The sequence below is a fragment of the Mytilus californianus genome, unplaced genomic scaffold, assembly GCF_021869535.1.
Source record: "Mytilus californianus isolate M0D057914Y unplaced genomic scaffold, xbMytCali1.0.p SCAF_4, whole genome shotgun sequence".
Classification (NCBI taxonomy): domain Eukaryota; kingdom Metazoa; phylum Mollusca; class Bivalvia; order Mytilida; family Mytilidae; genus Mytilus; species Mytilus californianus.
Genome location: NW_026262690.1, coordinates 3,483,539 through 3,491,776, shown reverse-complemented (window position 1 = coordinate 3,491,776; position 8,238 = coordinate 3,483,539). Strand labels below are relative to the sequence as shown.

Genomic DNA, 8,238 nt, shown 5'->3' with positions numbered 1-8,238 from the left:
ACATGTACACCTTACAATCATTCAATAAACCAAACATAGTTGACCTATTGCTTATAGTTTCTAAGAAACAGTCTTAACCAAGAAAACTTAACATTGACCAATGAACCATGAAAATGAGGTCAAGATCAGATGAACCATGCCAGACAGACATGTACACCTTACAATCAATTTATGCATTAAATATAGTTGACCTATTCCTTATAGTGTCTAAGAAACAAACTTAACCATGAAAACTTAACATTGACCAATGAACCATGAAAATGAGGTCAAAGTCAGATGATACCTGTCAGACAGACATATACACCTTACAATCCTTCCATACAACAAATATAGTTGATATATTCCTTATAGTTGAAGAAAAACAGACCAAAACACAATAAAATGCTCCGCTGGGCGCAGCTTGATACGACCGCAGAGTTCGAACCCTGAACAGTTGGGGCAAGAATGGACACAACATTCAAGTTTGATACAGCTCTGAATTTGGATTGTGATTAAATATTTGACACAGCATAGGTTTCTGATACAGAATGAATGTGGTCTAAGAACTTAACATTTTTTAATTTACCTATAATATGGTCCAATATTCAAAATCTAAATACATGGTTAGATTCAGTACATCAAAGAATCCAAAGAATTCAATTTTTGATGAAATCAAACAAAGTTTAATTTTGGACCCTTTTGACCTCAATGTGGACCAATTTGATAACGGGGCCCAAAAATCAAAATACATGGTTAGATTCAGCATATCAAAGAACCCCATATATTCATTTTTTGTTGAAATCAAACAAAGTTTAATTTTGGACCCCAACTTGGACCAACATGAAAACTGGGCCCATAATCAAAAATCTAAACACATGTTTAAATTCAGCATATCAAAGAACCCCAAGAATTCAATTTTTGTTAAAATCAAACTAAGTTTAATTTTGGACCCTTTGGACCTTAATGTAGACCAATTTGAAAACTGGACCCAAAATTAAAAATCTAAATACACAGTCAGATTTGGCATTACAAATAAATATGGTCAAAGATTTTACAAATCTAATGCGCCATACTGTGTTATTAAAGATTACTTCTTGAAATTTTTCAATATTTGAAATTTGAAAAAAAAATAATATTTGAAGAATAATTTTTTTTAATTTCTGAAATTCTTTCCCTCAAGATATGGTCATAATCTCAATTCAAATTTCCAATGGAATTTGCAACCATAATTACCCATTTAAATTTACCATAGTGCTAACTTAATCTATTTTATAATAGAATTTAAAATATGGTGTCAAATCTTTCATATGGATTTTTTTGGTAAAAAAGAAAAAGATGCAACATTTGCAGATATTTTTACTGGTCTTCCTTTATAAATATGCATTTCTTTAAACATTATTTAAAAGCAGTGTAAGGGAAGTAATCAAAATGTTGTATGTGGATTACCTCCCTTACACTGTTTTAAATTGTCTTAATTGTTCATTAACCATTACTTCATATAATTTAAAAGCAGTGTAAGGGAGGTAATTCAAATGATGTATTTGATTTATCTCCCTTACACTGCTTTAAATTATGTTTTGTACTAAAGTATTTGTCCATATAAAAATGCTTGTTTTTTGCCCCTTTTATGGCCCCTAATTCCTAAAATTTTGAGGCAATTACCCCAAAAAACAATGCCAACATCCCCTTTGTGATATGGAACCTTGTGGTACAATGTCAGAGAGACCCATACACTAACACACAAGTTATGTCTGGAAGTTACAAAAATGCTTATTTTTGGCCCCTAATTCCTTAACTGTTGGTACCATAACCCCCAAAATCAATCCCAACCTTCCTTTTGTGGTATTGAACCTTATGGTAAAATTTCATAGAGATCCATTCACTTAAACTAAAGTTAGAGTGCGAAAACCAATGTGTCTTCGGACGACGACGACGCCAACGTCATACCAATATAAGATCGTAAAATTTTTTTGCGGTCGTATAAAAACTTGACACTGAGAAATGAACCGTGAAAATGAGGTCAAGGTCAAATAAAACCTGCAAGACTGACATGTAAATCATAAAATATTTCCATACACCAAATATAGTTGACCTATTGCATATAGGATTAGAAAACAAGACCAAAACACAAAAAACTTAACTTTGACCACTGAACCATGAAAATGAGGACAAGGTCAGATGACATCTACCAGTTGGACATGTACACCTTACAATCATTCCATATACCAAATATAGTAGACCTACTGCTTATAGTATCTGATATATGGACTTGACCACGAAAACTTAACCTTGTTCACTGATCCATGAAATGAGATCGAGGTCTGACGGGCATGAGGACCTTGCAAGGTACGCACATACTAAATATAGTTATCCTATTACTCATAATAAGAAAGAAATTAACATTACAAAAAAATGTTGACTTTTTTTTCAAGTAGTCACTGAACCATGAAAATGAGGTCAAGGACAATGGACATATGACAGACGGAAACTTCGTAACATGAGGCATCTATATACAAAGCATGAAGCATCCAGGTCTTCTAGCTTCTAAAATATAAAGCTTTTAAGAAGTTAGCTAACGCTTCCGCAACCGGATCACTATCCCTATGTCGTGCTTTCTGCGACAAAAGTCGCAGGCTCGACAAAAATCAATGAAATATTCAAAGGATACAATGAAGCTAGCTATATGAAATATTTTTATACGCCCGTTTACGGGACGTATTATGGTATACCGTTGTCCGTCTGTCCGTCCATCTGTCCGTCGTCAACATGTCAGACATTAACTCAAAAATGCTTTAACCAATTTGCATAAAACTTTGGTGAATTGTTTATATCTATTGACGTGAGCTCCCTTTCGTGTTTTATAAAATTTAGATTTTACGTTTCCGAGTTATGGGGTTTTATTCATTAAAAAAAGGGGGATTTTCCAGTTTTCGGACAATAAGTCAAGAATGCTTTCACCAACTTGCAAGAAATTGTGGTGAATTGTTTATATCTATTGACATGAGCTCCCTTTTGGATTTTTATAAATTTTAGATTTTACGTTTCTGAGTTACAGGGTTTTATTCATAAAAAAAGGGGGGATTTTCCAGTTTTCAGACAAAAACTAAAAAATTCTTTCAGCAATTTCGTATGAAACTTTGGTGAATTGTTTGTATGTATTGATGTAAGCTCCCTTTAGAATTTTATAAATTTTACATTTTACATTTCTGAGTTATGGGGTTTTATTCATTAAAAAAAGGGGTGATTTTCCAGTTTTCGGACAATAACTCAAAAATGCTGTCACCAATTCTCATGAAACTTTGGTGAATTGTTTATATCTATTGATGTAAGCTCCCTTTTTATTTCCATAAATTTCTAATATGACATTGAGAATTAATTGAACTTTATTTGTTTATAGTCTGACAACAGATTTACTAAGTATTGGGGACTATTGCACAACAGCAAGAAATCTTTAATTGAATATAAATTCAATTCACATAACCAATTTCAAGTTCTTTGACTACATTTATTCAGAAACCTATAATATGTCACATATTTAATTACAATCCAAATTCAGACCTGAATCAAGCTTGAATATTGTGTCCATTTTTGCCCCAACTGTTCAGGGTTGGACCTCTGCGGGCGTATCTAGCTGCGCTCAGTGAAGCAGTTTATTTTGTATGTTGTGCACCTCTTTTCTCCTTTCAGTGGCAGGGACTATGTTATATGGTTGGCTGTATCATAACTTGTGATAGGATATAGTTATGCAGTGTTAAATGCCATTCCCAATGGGACACAGATCCCCACGCAACCCCAAATTGATAGGAATAAAATAATTAAATTATTTCACTCAATCTCAACAACAGGACAAAAGTGAAGGAAATCAATCTAAGCATACTAGATTATTTAAGTATGTGATATGTGATAAATATTCAAAAGTGAGATTATTTGATCAAATCTAGCCTTATGATACAATTTCTTGAAAAAGTATTAAAGCAAAATTGAGTTCTTCTACAACATATGGGCAAATGTCTAATTTTCCATTAATAAAGTCCAATAATTCTGGAAAGGCAAAACTTGAATTCGCCAAAAGCAAAATGAGCTTTCTGTAAATTACACTCATACAAAATAAAAGGGAAACACTTGAGGCCAGAGCTGAGGGAAGATATATTCGGTTGTCAAAAGTATACCGGTAAAATAAAACATATGGAATCTTATTTATTATATAACAGTGATATTGCTTTGATAAAACATTTCATGAAAACAACTGAGTCAATAATCTGAATTTTTTACTAAATATTGTAACATTTCACTTATGCACATTTTAATGTTTATGAGTCTGTCATATTTAAAAATCCTCTTTTTACTACACTTTGGAGCCCATAGTCTGCTAAAGCTTCATTTATTTAATCCTGCATTAGTTCAACAAAAATGTCTGCTAATAATCACTTGAACCACCTGAGTTATTTGGTGGGGTTACCATTCTGTACATGAATATATCTCTCTTAATAAATTTCGTATACATTTTGTAAATTGCTGATTCCAGGTATTAAATTTTTTTTTCTCCAGTAAAATTATTCTTCTGACACAATGTGTTGTGTACTGAAAAAAGAAAATATTTTGTTATTAAATTAAAGTTTGTTAATTCAATCAAGACGTAATGAAGAATGATAATTATAATATATTGTATTTCATTGTTATAGCCATCTATGACCCCAATACAGTCTGCTTAAGTCATTCTCTTATCTGAAAATATGGACAAATACATTAAAACACTTCATTAGGATATAATGCACATCTTGTAAGAGTTACTTCCCTTGTATTGTTTTTAATCATTTAAATTAATTTTAAATTACTGTACCCTTCATTCTTGAAATTAGGTTTTAAATCCAAATGAAACTATATTGACATTTACACAGCATAGATAATAGAATAAAATCTTTAAACTATTAAAAGTATACCATTTGGCCTTAAAGTCCGAATGATTCCTTGGCCTATATCCTATAAATTTTAAGTTCCAATCCCAATTTATTACATTGGCAACTTTCATGTCTAACTGTTAAATGCAGAATATTTTCAGTCTGTTTCCTTATGAAAACAGTTTAAATACCATGTATATTATGTTTTTGTTTCATATTTGGGGGATTGAAATCATAGCACATTGTCAATAACCTACTTTTGTAACCATAAACAGACAATTTTGGATAACTTACCCTTAATATATTGTAGTCCTATTGTTTTCTGTTAACAAAAATAATTTTGCTTTCAACATCACTGGACATTCCGTTTGATTACTGTTTTCTTGTTGTATGTACAGAATATCATACATGTACAAGTATTTTTGTTTGAATAAAAAAGTCCTCCGTTTTGAATTTTTGATCCATAGTGAACATCTTTCTCCATCCTGTAAATATAAAGCAAATTTACATACAATTACTATTAATGTTTATTTACCAAATTATTCAAAGCAAAATTAAACTTTGCATTGTTATTATCAACACATGAATACAAATTTGCCAAATAAATTACCAAGAAAATACATGTATTTATTTAAGTATTATAGATAAATTATGTCCCCAGCATTTTTGCTCAATACATGTACATAAAAGTTTCAGACAAAGAAAACATTTCAAAAGTCTTGAAAAATAATTTTTAGGTTTAACAAGGAGCAAATTTATGTTATACCAAACCTTTTGATAACATTTTTATATTTAATAGTTTGCATAAACATCATAAGATCATAACATGTCTATTGTACAATGCAAGCTGAAATTTTATACATTTTGGGGGCACTCAAAACCCAGTTTTATTTTAATTTAAATCCTGGAATATTGTTAATGGATTATCATTTCTAAGTAGATTGTTTATATAATCATTGGAAGAATATAACATGTCAGATATAACATGTATAAAGAAATTGTAAATTAATTAGTTTCTGGGGATTCATGTAATGCAAAGCAGCATGTGTACAAGCTTTTCAAATGGGTGGGTGATTGGTTAATTTCAATGTGTAAATTTCTTTTATAATTTTAGAGTTATGATTTAGAGGATGGCTATCTTAATTAATTTTTTTATGGGAAAGATCTGGTACATGTCTATATCATGGTGATAACAGAACATAAAATAAACATTGCTCTGACAAGAGTGCTGACACAGGATGAACATGAATATTCTGTCCAATAAAAAGGAAAGAACAATTGTGTACAGATTGAAAAAAATTAATAAGCCATAATAGTAAAATAAGAAGATGAATATAATGTCCCCTTAAATTCCTACTACCCACCCACATAAAAATAAAAATTTTCGTACGAGTATGGATAGTGAACGGAAGCAAGTCAACTCGTACCATTGCAAACTCGTACCATGTCAACTCGTACCACTAAAGTCAACTCGTACCAATGTAAACTCGTACCACTGCGAAGTCGTACCATAGCGAACTTGTACCACTGCAAACTCGTACCATTAAAAATATACAATATATATGCAATGTTTTTGCAAATCTTTATAAAATATTAATTAATTTTCCTGAATTTTATTGAATTATAGATTGAATAAATATACAATATACGAATGTTTTCTGAATAGGTTTTGCACATCTTTATAATTTTTTTTAATTTCTTTATTACTACACAAAAACCTTTACACAGCTATAAATGCCAAAATCTATTCAATTTAACTACTTTGTAATGATAAAACATTAAATGAAATATTTATCAGTAAAAGTTAAATAATGGAACTGTTCAAGGGAGACAACAAAGCCAATCTGCCAGTTTCCTTCATCCAATTAGACAAGGAACAATCAGCTACTAATTGGTCATTAGTGAAATTTAAATATTTTTTCGTCATATAACACCATTTGAATGCATTTAAATAAGTTGGTACGAGTTTGCAATGGTACGAATTTACCGTGGTACTAGTTAGCAGTGATACGAGTTTGCAGTGGTACGAGTTTGCTTTTAGTGGTACGAGTTGACATTGGTACGAGTTTGCAATGGTACGAGATAACTATAATTCTAGTGAACACCCCATTGACAGAAACAAGTGCTTGTGATTGATTTTCATTTGTATTATATGTTAATATAGTAATGAAAGTTTTTTTAAATATTAAATTTTGGTGTATATGAAATGGGACGCCTCTGATTTGATAATGGACTTTTGAGTTGAATTTGAGACGGTCAGCAAAATTCATGTGTATTTGGGGGAGAAATTACCCCCTTTTTAGAGAACTTACAGTCGGCATTACACGTGATCATCCGTGCTTTCAAATTTGATTAATTTTGGTCCGCATTTGCTGTTAGAGGTTTACAATGTTCTATTATCTGAGCACGAAGTGATAGCGTGAATATTTTCCAGGGAGATTGTGAAGAACACTTTGAACAGTTTGAAAACGGATGTTGACAACTTGTGTGGGTATAATATTCCCGGAGACAAGGACGGATACCTAAGACCGAAATCCGAATATAATTCACCAGTGGTTGGTGTAAATAGTGTATTCAATATATGAAAAGGAAATGATGAAAAATGGGATTTCAATTTTCATGTTTCATATAATTTTACACTTTTTTTTTGCCGTTTAAATAATTTTTTGGGATTCCACTTATTTGAAAATAATTAACTCGGTATAACTGAAATAATCCTTTACCTTTTATGTTGTGTGGCATTAAGTTTTAGCATCCAAGAATGTCATAAATGCACCTTTACAGCATGAAATGCCAAATCCAACGTCAAACAATGGCCGCCATTACGTGTTGACAACGTCGTCTAATGACCGTATCACTGAGCACCGAAATCAATACTCAAGCGCTTCCGGTTGTCCTACTGTATACACTGTCATTATAACGTTGGATTCTCATCTAAAAGCATAATTTCAGGTACTTATTTTTTCAAAATATATTTTCTAATATAAAAGTCAAGACTTTCACTACAACTACATTATTATGTTATTCATTTGTTATGTATTTTATTTAACCTGAGCCTGCGCATGTTTATCTAGTAATATAATTAAAACCCGTTTCTTGCTAAAACACAAGCAAATACACCACTGTCAAATATTTTTATTATTTTAAACAATTGCCTATATGTTTCAAGGCACTGTTCACAAATTTTCCATTGACAGTATTAAATCACAAGACGTTTTTAAGTGTCAACAAAAACAGTAAATTCGTACAGAAAATTTTTCTATACACATAAAATCTTCTAAAAATATAATAAACCGCAAATAGCCTTAGACCCCATATGGTTAATACTTTTATATAATATTTTGAAATAGTAATATGTGTT

General features: G+C 31.1%; 1 long non-coding RNA gene across 1 annotated transcript; it reads right to left on the bottom strand.

Annotated features, from left to right (window-relative positions):
* Nucleotides 1-4,163: 4,163 nt before the first annotated feature.
* Nucleotides 4,164-7,510, bottom strand: LOC127737316 (uncharacterized). Its single transcript, XR_007999387.1, has 3 exons — nt 7,190-7,510; nt 5,172-5,362; nt 4,164-4,560 (listed from the first exon to the last, which is right to left on the bottom strand). It is a non-coding gene; the product is annotated as an uncharacterized LOC127737316 (long non-coding RNA).
* Between the last annotated feature and the right edge of the window lie 728 nt (nt 7,511-8,238).